The sequence below is a fragment of the Ambystoma mexicanum genome, chromosome 12 (assembly GCF_040938575.1).
Source record: "Ambystoma mexicanum isolate Mex_15411 chromosome 12, UKY_AmexF1_1, whole genome shotgun sequence".
NCBI classification, from domain to species: domain Eukaryota; kingdom Metazoa; phylum Chordata; class Amphibia; order Caudata; family Ambystomatidae; genus Ambystoma; species Ambystoma mexicanum.
Window position 1 is genome coordinate 418569176 of NC_090936.1, and position 14527 is coordinate 418583702.

Genomic DNA, 14527 nt, shown 5'->3' on the forward strand with positions numbered 1-14527 from the left:
CGCTACCTTTGTAAAACTAAGTGCAGAACAAGTGCTGGAAAAGGGGGGGGGGCTGTAGGGATACAGAGACAGTCCCGCAGTGCAGAGGGGTTCCAGGGCATCAGTGCAAGTGGAGAGTGGCTGGGCCCAGGACCGAGGCCGTTAAGAGTGGTCCAGTTGCAGAATCAGTGCAGTTTCAGTGAAGAATATTAGCTATTCAGCAGGGGAGAGGGAGAGAGAAAGCAGAAGCAAAGAGGAAGGTTTTGAGGTGCTTCCGGAACCGGAGATGGTTCTCCTCAAGTTTCAGGGAGGCAGGAAGGCTGTTCCAGAGGGAGGCCCCTGCCGCGGAGAGAGATCTACCCCCAGCTCGTTGCTTCGAGAAGCGGCTGACCCTGAGGGAGTTGGAGGCGGATGAGCGAAGGGCTCGGGAAGGAAGATATTTGGGAAGAGAGAGTTGAAGGTATTTAGGACCAAGGCCCCAGAAGGCCTTGTGGACAATGCAGAGGGTTTTGAACTTTATCCTCGCAGCCACTGGGAGCCAGTGTAGAGATTTCAGTCCTGGAGAGATACGGTCCCTGGGCTTGAGGCCAAGGACAAGTCTCGCAGTTCTGTCCTGGATGAGTTGCAGAGGGCGGAGAGTGGAGGCAGGCAGATTAAGATAGAGGCTGTTACAGTAATCCAGCTTCGAGAGAACCAGGGCTCGGGAGACAGTGACAGTGTACTAGTTTTAAGAGTATAGATAAGTATATTTGCCCCATTAGAGTTGACTGCTTCTTAGTTGACTTCATGTTGCTATTAGTTTGACAGGCCAACATTTCATCTTATTTGCATCACTCATTGGAAATGTGTACTGCATTGACTTTTGATTGACCTGGGATTGCACTGGAGTGCCTTGTGATTTTAAGCAAAACTGTTTTGAGCTCTTGTGCTCACTATCAGTGACTTTCTTAACATATTGAAACGTCATTAATTATATGTAGTAATGATTTACCCAAGTTCACACACTTTAAGCGAGAAGCTCGCATTTGAGCACATGTATCTTCTCAGCTCTGGTTGTTAAAATTATATTATAAACCAATCTGACAAATGCACAAAGCCTGCTAGAAGGGCATTAAGCATTAAGAAAAAAAACAGTATAATTGTGGACATGTGTTCCCCATTCAGAATGGAAATATACCAGTTATAAAAAGCTAAGTAATGTACGACTTATCATTCTCCTCTTGCTTCTGCAACTTAATATGAACCCTTGAGGGAACTCAACCTGCATGCAGGCTGTAAGTATGCACAAGGTAAGGCAAAATGTGAAGTTCCAAAGAAAAAGAAAACCCTTTTTGGCCATGTCATTTGGGAAAGAAATTAGCAATGTAAAATATGACAAGGGGTCAATTCATGACTCCATTTAAGTGTTAAGTGTCGGGGGAAGATGCTGATTTCCATAGGCAACGGTTGGAGCTATATGGGGTCTTTGAAATGCAAACGCCCACTTCGGGTCCCATCACCCAAAGGGGAATTCTTAATTTCAGGACTTGCTGCCATTTCAGATGTGCAGACAAGTAAAGTGATTTGCAAGGTCCTAATAAAAGGTATTGGGGGACTGGCATTAGAGGCACAGCAGTCTATTCACGTTTTGGAGGTGGGGGGCTGGCTGCAAGCAGCGCGGGCTCAAGAAGCGCTCAGAGGGTGCGTCCGTACAAGGCCCAGCACAGAAAGGGCGCATTGACTCCAGCTCATTGTCATGTAAACAGCGCCTATTAAAGAATGGCGCATTTACATGACAGTTGGCCGGAGGTAAGGCGCCATTAAATACACTTTACAAGAACAGCAGGGGCTCAGTACTTCGTATCAGCCGAAAAACAGAACGGAGCCATCCTGCTGATGTTCTGCATTTCTGGTGGGCGGGGCGGGGAGAGGCGGGGAGAGGCGGCGGGGGGGGGGGGGCGCACACATTTCGCACTGGGCGCCTACAGACATGGAACCAGCACTGACTGCAAATACCCCAGGAGAGCGAAGCCTCGGCGCATGCGAAAGCGGGCAAAGCCGAGGTGGTCGCAGCTGGTCAAAGCACGGTGATTGTTTACAGCAGCACTTGCAGCAGAAGAAATGCTCACTTGCCATCTGAAAAGGGCCCTCACTTTAGAAACCCTGATGACCTGGTTTCTCAGCAAGGCCTGCTTACGGGTATTCATATGCCACTGCAGCTTCAAGGGTTAAGTGTTTTATGGCGGGCCAAACCCCAGAGTCGCGGACCAGTTGCTAGCTGTGGAACAGCCACGGTGTGAGTACCTGGGGTTTTAATATCACAGTTACAATGTAGGTTCTGGTCGCAACAGAAGATGCAGGAGAACATGGTAGGAAAGATAAAATGCTTTATTCATGTTACTCTTAGTCTAGTTTAAGTTACAACCACCAGCCACATCCCTCACGCTGGCTCCGCCCCAACTGATATTTCATATGAAACATACACTGAAATCAGGTCTCATGGACACGGCATACACCAACATTCCACCTCTCAAACAAGCTGGACAGCAGGAGCTAGTTGAGGCCATACAAATGGGAAAATGCGCTATGGAAATGACTACTCCAACGACTACTACTAGGCGCACACACACTACTTGGCCCTGGTATCTTTAACTCGCATATTAATGAGAAATCAGGAAATCATGTGAGCATGTGTGCATTTGAAGGCAATCCCTGGCAATGGTGTGAATCTCTGGGCATGCTGTGGCAATCCCTGCAGGGGTGTTAGTACTGGGTACATGATAGCAATTCCTGGCAATAGTGTGAGTATATGGTATTTTAATGGCAATACCGGGCTATGGAATACCATGCCCTTTGATGGGATTATGAGTACAAGATAATGTCAGGCAAATACCTGGCTAACGATGTTACTTCAAGGACATCTGTCAATGGCAAATGTCTTTTGTATAGCTCAGAACTGTTGTTGGTGTGAAATTGCAGTGCTGTGTATTTGTCAAAGTGCGGACACTCCATAGCTCAGATAGCTGACAGATAAGAGCTTGGTGTTTGATGCCAAACAATGTCAAATGACTACTAACTTGGCAATATCTGGCCACAGATGAATGCCAGGCACATATACATTCTATGCCGATTCATAATGCCAACGAATAGTGCAGAGTTGTCACTGGGAAGACTTTTCAGCAATGCATCCTTGTACAAATGTGTAGTCACTGCAGATCACAGGTATTCGAGAGACCAGAGTCTGGTCTATGGGAGATGTTGCCATGGATGTGGATTGACTGTATGTGGTGGCTAGCAGATGTAAGGTGGGGGTGTAAGGTCGAGTATGGGGGGTGCTCTGAAATGATTCTGCCAACTTATCTGCAACTATACTATGCTTGGGTAGGCTGTGAGGTGAGTATTGCATGTGGTAATTAGTGGCGTGCAGGCCATGGTGCTGGCATTGGGTTCCTGATGTACCTCTCATCCCTATCCCCACCCTTTGGACAATACCCATCCACCAGTGTCCATGAGAGTTCTGATGCAAGGATTAGTGTTACCTAGAATTAAGTGTATCTGCTGGCTAAGCATGGGAGAGGTGATATCAGATATGTGCTCAATGCATGACGTTGCATACCAGTGCTGCGGTAGTATGTGGTTTCATCAACTACACTTACCTCATCAAGCTTTAGTTCGACTCCTGCTGATCATACTTTTTCTTTTAATTGGGGTCCACCATACCAAATACCCCTACCAGAAGCTCCTACCCCATTTTGCCTATATGTTGGGTACCGGATATTGCTACATGCCCAGTACCAGTGAGGATCCCTATACCACAAGGAATTCTTGAGACAAGGTATCCATTGAGAAAACCCTATATGCATTCACAAAGAAATAATGGTCTTCTGGAAGAAGTCCCGGAAGAAGTATGACAATGAATGAGAAAGAAGACTGGTGATGTCATACGAAGCAGAACTGACACACCCAGAAAGAGACACAAATTAAGAAAGAATATAGACATTCTATATGATCTGAGGATGAAGTATCGAAGAAAGGCAGCATTTCGGGACCGAAATGAAGATTGCTCGTGCAAAGAAACACTGAAGAAAATGCAATCATTTTACAGCTGTACAGATGCTGTAACCCAAGTAGACAAAGTAATCCTGAGGCTGGCTACATAGTAAATAGATTGCGGCGATGCACCAATGTATATACAAAGGAATGTATAAAATCTGGATGTTCTACAATGCACTTTAGAAAACTTAATTCCTGTGAAAGGGAAGGGCTTGAAGTGTGGTGCAGTTGAAAACAGCTACTGGTGAAGGAGAATTCAAGAAAGGCTGGCTGGCCCAGCACCAAGAGTCAAGGCCACCGTGAGCCTGGTTGTCTATTCAAGAAGCTACATGAAGGTGAGAAAGAAGCAAACCTCTGTTTGGGGTGTAATGGAAAAACACTGAAAGTGCCAAGAGTTCATCATTTAATAGTATTTTATGGAGCGAAGAGCTCGAAAACGTGGTGTCCAGTCACATGGTCGGATGGAAATAGACTGTGGGTTGAGCTACACCGAAACCAGAAGATAAGACCATGCCACACTCCCTTTTATTCTCAGGCACAGTGAGCCTCTACAAATCCGAGTTCAAAGCCTTAATTGAATGACACACTGCAGGAGTGATGATAGATGTTGGGCTAATTGGGTGGGGAGGCATGACCAGGCCAACCTTCCAGCACCTGGGGTAACCAGCTTTCGTGCTGCTAGCAAATGTAATATTCCAGAAGGGTACAAGCGTGCCAACCAATTGTATAGGGCCATGTATCAAAGAGCCCTATAGTTTGTGTAACCAATAGGGTGTCGAATATTAGGATGACACAGACGATGGCTTGCACTTGGGATGGGCTTAGTTGTCCACCCGATCTTAGATACCCAATCACAACCCCCGTCAGTATGGAACGTATACCTAGATGTTCCCTCTAAGCCTATCACATTCCCTAGTAGGTTTTCTTAGTTTGCCATGTAGAATGACGTCAGTAGTGACACATTTTTAGTATCTAAATGTGGTTTTATATGAAATGTATTGAGAGCTCGAGGAACGTCTGTTGATGTCCGTTGTAACTCTCTGTTTTAGATCATTGTTAATAAAAAAGTACAGTGTTTTGGCAACTTCCTGAGTCAGTTTGATTATTGATGTATGAATAAGTTCTGCATCCCCATACATCTCTAAGTATTGCTACCTTCTCTTAAAGGGCCCTAAGTCCCGGGGTTCACGTGGTAGCAGAGGTAGGATGGTTAAAGACCCATCGACCCAGTAGGCTTTTAAGGGTCTCGGAATATCAGACGTCCTCTGCCATTTAGCTGGAGGACCGCAAGGCTTCTTGTCGATAGCAGCCGCAAAGTTCTTGCAAGATATTAGAGATAGGTGGGGCGGGTCCCTCTTTCACTAAATCCCCTCCTGGTTTCCACAAGGAGCTGAGCAGAGCGAAGGCGACAGTGGCCGGTTGAGGAGGAGACGATCCCGAGAGTCAGGAGCTGAAAATCGAATGGTGAGTAGATTGAGAAAGGTGGGAAAAAAATGAATGAATATCATTTGGGGAAAGTGATATTGGGGAGAAAGTAACAGAGGGTTGGTTGGGTATTTTGTTAATGACGAAAAGCGTCACAGGGAAGTATTTAAGTTAACCCCTTAAGTGCCACCGACGAGCCGGCTCGTCGGTGGCATGCGCTCCAGGTTGCCACCGACGAGCCGGCTCGTCGGTTTAGGCACTCTGTTTTGCTCAGGGATCGAGCAAAACTGTAATCCAACCCCGGGCTATGTGAGGGGGAGGTCCCCCCTCACTGCCAGGGGGCTGGATTACCTTCAGTTTCACGCCGGCGTGCGTAACGCACGTCGGCGTGAAACTGAAAGTAAATTCCCCGCAGCAGAAATTTTCGGCTGCTGCGGGGAAGAGAGAAGGTAAGCGACCTTCTTGCTCCGCCTCGATCTCCGGCTGTATTTCAAGCCGGAGATCGAGGCGGGTATCGCTGGAAAGGGGAGATTCTCCCCTTTCCAGCGATACCCATTGTGTGGCATTGCTGCCCGCGGATCGGGCGCAGGGCGTGCGATCCGCGGGCAGCAATGCCACCGGATCAATACAGATCCGTTTGTGACGCAGGGGGAGGAGGGGGCTGCTTACTAGGTAAGCGCCCCCTCCTCCCCCGTGGCCCCAAGGCATGGGGCCACAGCGGCAGAGACCCCTGGGGGCAGATGATCACTGCCCCCAGGGGTGAAATAAAAAAATAAAAAAATCGAGGGATGGAGGGAGGTGGGAGGGGTTTTGGGGCCCTGGGGCCCACTGGACCACCAGGGATGGAACAAAAGTGGTGTCCCTGGAAAGGGGACTTTCTCCCCTTTCCAAGGACACCACATATGAGGCATTGCTGCCCGCGGATCGGGCGCAGGGCGCGCGATCCGCGGGCAGCAATGCCAGTGGATCAATGAAGATCCATTTGTGACGCAGGGGGAGGGTGGGCTGCTTACTAGGTAAGCGGCCCCCCTCCCCCTGTGGCCCTAAGGCATGGGGCCACAGCGCCAGAGACCCCTGGGGCAGATAATCACTGCCCCCAGGGGTGAAAATAAAAAAAAAACAACATAACAAAAATCGAGGGGAGGTGGGAGGGGGTTTGGGGCCCTGGGGCCCACTGGACCACCAGGGATGGATCAAAAAGTGGTGTCCCTGGAAAGGGGACTTTCTCCCCTTTCCAAGGACACCACATATGAGGCATTGCTGCCCGCGGATCGGGCGCAGGGTGCGCGATCCGCAGGCAGCAATGCCAGTGGATCAATGCAGATCCATTTGTGACGCAGGGGGAGGGAGGGCTGCTTACTAGGTAAGCGGCTCCCCTCCCCCAGTGGCCCCAAGGCATGGGGCCACAGCGCCAGAGACCCCTGGGGGCAGATAATCACTGCCCCCAGGGGTGAAAATAAAAAAATAAAAACACCAAAAAAAAATCGAGGGATGGAGGGAGGTGGGAGGGGTTTTGGGGCCCTGGGGCCCACTGGACCACCAGGGATGGAACAAAAGTGGTGTCCCTGGAAAGGGGACTTTCTCCCTTTTCCAAGGACACCACATATGAGGCATTGCTGCCCGCGGATCGGGCACAGGGCGCGCGATCCGCGGGCAGCAATGCCAGTGGATCAATGAAGATCCATTTGTGACGCAGGGGGAGGGTGGGCTGCTTACTAGGTAAGCGCCCCCCCACCCCCTGTGGCCCCAAGGCATGGGGCCACAGCGCCAGAGACCCCTGGGGGCAGATAATCACTGCCCCCAGGGGTGAAAATAAAAATAAATAAAAGCAAAAAAAAACCGAGGGGAGGTGGGAGGTGGGAGGGGGTTTGGGGCCCTGGGGCCCACTGGACCACCAGGGATTGATCAAAAAGTGGTGTCCCTGGAAAGGGGACTTTCTCCCCTTTCTGAGGACACCACATATGAGGCATTGCTGGTCACGGATCTGGCGCAGGGCGCGCGATCCTAGGAAGGGGCATCTGACCCCAGGGAGGGATCCAAGAGGTGGGGCCCCCCTATCTGCCGCCAGGAAGGGGGGCCCCCCAGGGAGGGTTGCATGAGGTGGGGCCCTCCATTTGGGGTGGGGGGGTTGAGGGCCACCCCCCGTTGCGGTACATCATTCACTGCCAATTTAGGGTGGCCCTCAGCCCCCCCTAAAAAGCAGCCTATGCATTTGTATTTTGTTTTTTGTTTACCCAACTTTGCTTGGTGCAGATGGCCACATTAGTGTGGCTATCTGCCCCCAGGGTGCCCAAACCCTACTGCCCCATCTATTGGGGGTCCTGCCCCACCTTTTGGGGTGGCCCTCTCCCCCCTCACCCCAAATGGAGGTGGGGTGTACCTCACGCAGCCGTTTGTAGGAGGCCCAGGGAGGCCTGCATGAGGTGTGTCCCCCAGCCATTGGGGGTGGGGGGGCACCCCAAAAGGTGGGGCAGGACCCCCAATAGATGGGGCAGTAGGGTTTGGGCACCCTGGGGGCAGATAGCCACACTAATGTGCCCATCTGCACCAAGCGAAGTTGGGTAAACAAAAAAAAATATACAAAATCACAAGCTGCTTTTTAGGGGGGGCTGAGGGCCACCCTAAATTGGCAGCGAATGATGTACCGCAACGGGGGGTGGCCCTCAACCCCTCCCCCACCCCAAATGGAGGGCCCCACCTCATGCAACCCTCCCTGGGGGCAGATATCTGCTCCTAGGAAGGGGCATCTGACCCCAGGGAGGGATGCATGAGGTGGGGCCCCCCCTATCTGCCCCCAGGGAGGGTTGCATGAGGTGGGGCCCTCCATTTGGGGTGGGGGGGCTGAGGGCCACCCCCCGTTGCAGTACATCATTCGCTGCCAATTTAGGGTGCCCCTCAGCCCCCCCTAAAAAGCAGCCTATGATTTTGTATATTTTTTTTTGTTTACCCAACTTCGCTTGGTGCAGATGGCCACATTAGTGTGGCTATCTGCCCCTAGGGTGCACAAACCCTACTGCCCCATCTATTCGGGGTCCTGCCCCACCTTTTGGGGTGCCCCCCCCACCCCCAATGGCTGGGGGACACACCTCATGCAGGCCTCCCTGGGCCTCCTCCAAACGGCTGCGTGAGGTACACCCCACCTCCATTTGGTGTGAGGGGGGAGAGGGCCACCCCAAAAGGTGGGGCAGGACCCCCAATAGATGGGGCAGTAGGGTTTGGGCACGCTGGGGGCAGATAGCCACACTAATGTGCCATCTGCACCAAGCAAAGTTGGGTGAACAAAAAACAAAATACAAATTCATAGGCTGCTTTTTAGGGGGGGCTGAGGGCCACCCTAAATTGGCAGCGAATGATGTACCGCAACGGGGGGTGGCCCTCAACCCCCCGACCCCAAATGGAGGGCCCCACCTCATGCAACCCTTCCTGGCGGCAGGTAGGGGGGGCCCCCCCTCTTGCATCCCTCCCTGGGGTCAGATGCCCCTTCCTAGGAGCAGATATCAGCCCCCAGGGAGGGTTGCATGAGGTGGGGCCCTCCATTTGGGGTGGGGGGGCTGAGGGCCACCCCCCGTTGCAGTACATCATTCGCTGCCAATTTAGGGTGCCCCTCAGCCCCCCCTAAAAAGCAGCCTGTGATTTTTGTATATTTTCTTTTGTTTACCCAACTTCGCTTGGTGCAGATGGCCACATTAGTGTGGCTATCTGCCCCCAGGGTGCCCAAACCCTACTGCCCCATCTATTGGGGGTCCTGCCCCACCCCAATGGAGGTGGGGTGTACCTCACGCAGCTGTTTGTAGGAGGCCCGGGGAGGCCTGCATGAGGTGCCCCCGCCAGCCATTTGGGGTGAGGGGGGAGAGGGCCCCCAAAAATGGTGGGACAGGCCCCCCCAGTGGGTGGGGCAGTAAGGTTTGGGCACCCCGGCGCCAGATTGGCACATCAATGTGACCCTCTGCACCAAGGGGAGTTGGGTTACCAAAGGAAAAAAATAAAAATGGTGGAACGCTTTTTAGGGGGGGGGGGCGGTGGGGCACCCCAAAGGGTCAGGGACTTTTCTAATGGGATGGGGCGTTGACCCCCTCCCCCCCACCCGCAATGGAGTGGGTGCCAAGTCATGCAGCCCTTCCTGGGACCAGATATCTGCTCCTAGGAACGGACGCCTGAGCCCAGGGAGGAGTGCAGGACAGCCCCCCCCCTTATCTGCCCCCGGGGAGGGCTACATTTTGCTGGTGTGACCGTAGGTAACACATGTTCTTTGTTTTGTTTACAGCTTTTTCTACCCGAGCAGCTGCAACGTTATGTGAGTACTGTTTTTTACTATTCTATGGTTAGGGCCCACTGTCAGTGGGGTGGGTGAGACTGGGGCTGGATTGTTGGTGGTGTGGGTGGGAATGGCCCGTCTGGGCAGATCACCTCCAACTGTCCTGGAGTTGCGGCTGGGCTGCATTACAGCTTTTCCCTTCGGGGAGGTATTGGCACACTGCCGAGACTCCTTGGTGGGGAGAAGCTGTAACGCAGGGTAGCCAGGGCTCCAGCAAAGTCGGCGGTAATATCCCTGGCCTTGGGCACCCTTCTCCCATGTGGGTCTTTGCTGGTGGTTCTGGGTATTACATTCTGGGCCGATTTGCGTAAGTCAGACCTCTGTGGATTCCCACGGGTGTCCTCTTTTGGGAAATGCATGGGGTTCCCTGTTTTCCTTGCTGGCTTCCACACCCTAGGCCCAAATCTGTAGGTTGCCCACATGAACAAAATGGGCAGTGGCGAATGGCTTGGGGTTCTCAGTCGGTTACCCTTTTCCTTTTGCGCCCCGGGTAGGTGCACCCACACATGTGAGGTACTGTTTTCATCGGGACACGTGTGGGGACGTGGGAAGGTAGGCCACGTGTTGTTGGCGGTGTATTTCGGTGGGTGGCCAGAGCGAAATGTCTGAGAATTGTCTTCATTTCCGGCCAATTTCAGAGACATTTCCCTGTGTCCACTCACCGAAACACGTCGCCAACAGCAGATGTCATACCTTCTCGTGTTCCCACAGGTGTCCCGACGAAAAAGGTACCTCGCATGTGTGGGTGCACCTACGGGGGGCGCAAAAGGAAAAGGGTAACCCGCTGGTAACCCCAAGCCTTTCGCCACAGCACAATTTGTTCATGTGGGCAACCTACAGATTTGGGCCTAGGGTGTCCAAGCCAGCAAGGAAAACAGGTAACCCCATGCATTTCCCAAAAGAGGACACCCGTGGGAAAGCACAGAGGTCTGATTTGCGCGAAGCGGGCCAGAATTTATTACCCAGAACCCCAGACAAAGTGAACATTGTGTTTTTTTCCCCACCAAATATCACACTTTGTCGGGGATTGTGGCTAATAAAAACTGGGGCAATTTGCGCAAGGCAGACCTCTGTGGATTCCCACGGGTGTCCTCTTTTGGGAAATGCATGGGGTTCCCTGTTTCCCTTGCTGGCTGCGACACCCTAGGCCCAAATCTGTAGGTTGCCCACATGAACAAAATGGGCAGTGGCGAATGGCTTGGGGTTCCCAGTCGGTTACCCGTTTCCTTTTGCACCCCCGGTAGGTGCACCCACACATGTGAGGTACCGTTTTCATCGGGACACCTGTGGGAACGCGGGACGGTAGGCCATGTGTTGTTGGGGGCGTGTTTCGATGGGTGCGTCGAGCGAAATGTGCGGAAAATGCGTTTTTTTCCCCACATTTCGGACTTTGCGGGGGTGTCTGGGTAATAAATTCTGGGGCGATGTGCGCAAATCATACCTCTGCGGATTCCCACGGGTGTCCTCTTTTCGGAAATGCATGGGGCTCCCTGTTTTCCTTGGTGGCTTGGACACCCGAGGCCCATATCTGTACGTTGTGCCGGTCGGCAGAATGTCTGAGATTTCCCTCTGAAAACAGACTTGGGGTTACTTGTGTTTTAGGCTTTCCCCTTGGCGGCCAGGTAGGTGCACCCACACATGTGAGGTACCGTTTTCATCGGGACACCTGTGGGAACGCGTGACGGTAGGCCATGTGTTGTTGGGGGCGTGTTTCGATGGGTGCGTCGAGCGAAATGTGCGGAAAATGCGTTTTTTTTCCCCACATTTCGGACTTTGCGGGGGTGTCTGGGTAATAAATTCTGGGGCGATGTGCGCAAATCATACCTCTGCGGATTCCCACGGGTGTCCTCTTTTCGAAAATGCATGGGGTTCCCTGTTTTCCTCGGTGGCTTGGACACCCGAGGCCCATATCTGTACGTTGTGCCGGTCGGCAGAATGTCTGAGATTTCCCTCTGAAAACAGACTTGGGGTTACTTGTGTTTTAGGCTTTCCCCTTGGCGGCCAGGTAGGTGCACCCACACATGTGAGGTACCGTTTTCATCGGGACACCTGTGGGAACGCGTGACGGTAGGCCATGTGTTGTTGGGGGCGTGTTTTGATGGGTGCGTCGAGCGAAATGTGCGGAAAAAGTGTTTTTTTCCCCACATTTCGCACTTTGCAGGGGTGTCTGGGTAAAAAAATCTGGGGCGATGTGCGCAAATCATACCTCTGCGGATTCCCACGGGTGTCCTCTTTTCGAAAATGCATGGGGTTCCCTGTTTTCCTCGGTGGCTTGGACACCCAAGGCCCATATCTGTACGTTGTGCCGGTCGGCAGAATGTCTGAGATTTCCCTCTGAAAACAGACTTGGGGTTACTTGTGTTTTAGGCTTTCCCCTTGGCGGCCAGGTAGGTGCATCCACACATGTGAGGTACCGTTTTCATCGGGACACCTGTGGGAACGCGTGACAGTAGGCCATGTGTTGTTGGGGGCGTGTTTCGATGGGTGCGTCGAGCGGAATGTGCGGAAAAAGCGTTTTTTTCCCCACATTTCGGACTTTGCAGGGGTGTCTGGGTAAAAAAATCTGGGGCGATGTGCGCAAATCATACCTCTGCGGATTCCCACGGGTGTCCTCTTTTCGAACATGCATGGTGTTCCCTGTTTTCCTCGGTGGCTTGGACACCCGAGGCCCATATCTGTACGTTGTGCCGGTCGGCAGAATGTCTGAGATTTCCCTCTGAAAACAGACTTGGGGTTACTTGTGTTTTAGGCTTTCCCCTTGGCGGCCAGGTAGGTGCACCCACACATGTGAGGTACCGTTTTCATCGGGACACCTGTGGGAACGCGTGACGGTAGGCCATGTGTTGTTGGGGGCGTGTTTCGATGGGTGCGTCGAGCGAAATGTGCGGAAAAAGCGTTTTTTCCCCCACATTTCGGACTTTGCAGGGTGTCTGGGTAAAAAAATCTGGGGCGATGTGCGCAAATCATACCCCTGCGGATTCCCACGGGTGTCCTCTTTTCGAAAATGCATGGGGTTCCCTGTTTTCCTCGGTGGCTTGGACACCCGAGGCCCATATCTGTACGTTGTGCCGGTCGGCAGAATGTCTGAGATTTCCCTCTGAAAACAGACTTGGGGTTAATTGTGTTTTAGGCTTTCCCCTTGGCGGCCAGGTAGGTGCACCCACACATGTGAGGTACCGTTTTCAGCGGGACACCTGTGGGAACACGTGACGGTAGGCCATGTGTTGTTGGGGGCGTGTTTCGATGGGTGCGTCGAGCGAAATGTGCGGAAAAAGCGTTTTTTTCCCCACATTTCGGACTTTGCAGTGGTGTCTGGGTAAAAAAATCTGGGGCGATGTGCGCAAATCATACCTCTGCGGATTCCCACAGGTGTCCTCTTTTCGAAAATGCATGGGGTTCCCTGTTTTCCTCGGTGGCTTGGACACCCGAGGCCCATATCTGTACGTTGTGCCGGTCGGCAGAATGTCTGAGATTTCCCTCTGAAAACAGACTTGGGGTTACTTGTGTTTTAGGCTTTCCCCTTGGGCGGCCAGGTAGGTGCACCCACACATGTGAGGTACCGTTTTCATCGGGACACCTGTGGGAACGCGTGACGGTAGGCCATGTGTTGTTGGGGGCGTGTTTCGATGGGTGCGTCGAGCGAAATGTGCGGAAAAAGCGTTTTTTTCCCCACATTTCGGACTTTGCAGGGGTGTCTGGGTAAAAAAATCTGGGCGATGTGCGCAAATCATACCTCTGCGGATTCCCACGGGTGTCCTCTTTTCGAAAATGCATGGGGTTCCCTGTTTTCCTCGGTGGCTTGGACACCAGAGGACCATATCTGTAAGTTGTGCCGGTCGGCAGAATGTCTGAGATTTCCCTCTGAAAACAGACTTGGGGTTACTTGTGTTTTAGGCTTTCCCCTTGGCGGCCAGGTAGGTGCACCCACACATGTGAGGTACCGTTTTCATCGGGACACCTGTGGGAACGCGTGACGGTAGGCCATGTGTTGTTGGGGGCGTGTTTCGATGGGTGCGTCGAGCGAAATGTGCGGAAAAAGCGTTTTTTCCCCACATTTCGGACTTTGCAGGGGTGTCTGGGTAAAAAAATCTGGGGCGATGTGCGCAAATCATACCTCTGCGGATTCCCACGGGTGTCCTCTTTTCGAAAATGCATGGGGTTCCCTGTTTTCCTCGGTGGCTTGGACACCCGAGGCCCATATCTGTACGTTGTGCCGGTCGGCAGAATGTCTGAGATTTCCCTCTGAAAACAGACTTGGGGTTACTTGTGTTTTAGGCTTTCCCCTTGGCGGCCAGGTAGGTGCACCCACACATGTGAGGTACCGTTTTCATCGGGACCCCTGTGGGAACGCGTGACGGTAGGCCATGTGTTGTTGGGGGCGTGTTTCGATGGGTGCGTCGAGCGAAATGTGCGGAAAAAGCGTTTTTTTCCCCACATTTCGGACTTTGCAGGGGTGTCTGGGTAAAAAAATCTGGGGCGATGTGCGCAAATCATACCTCTGCGGATTCCCACGGGTGTCCTCTTTTCGAAAATGCATGGGGTTCCCTGTTTTCCTCGGTGGCTTGGACACCCGAGGCCCATATCTGTAAGTTGTGCCGGTCGGCAGAATGTCTGAGATTTCCCTCTGAAAACAGACTTGGGGTTACTTGTGTTTTAGGCTTTCCCCTTGGCGTCCAGGTAGGTGCACCCACACATGTGAGGTACCGTTTTCATCGGGACACCTGTGGGAACGCGTGACGGTAGGCCATGTGTTGTTGGGGGCGTGTTTCGATGGGT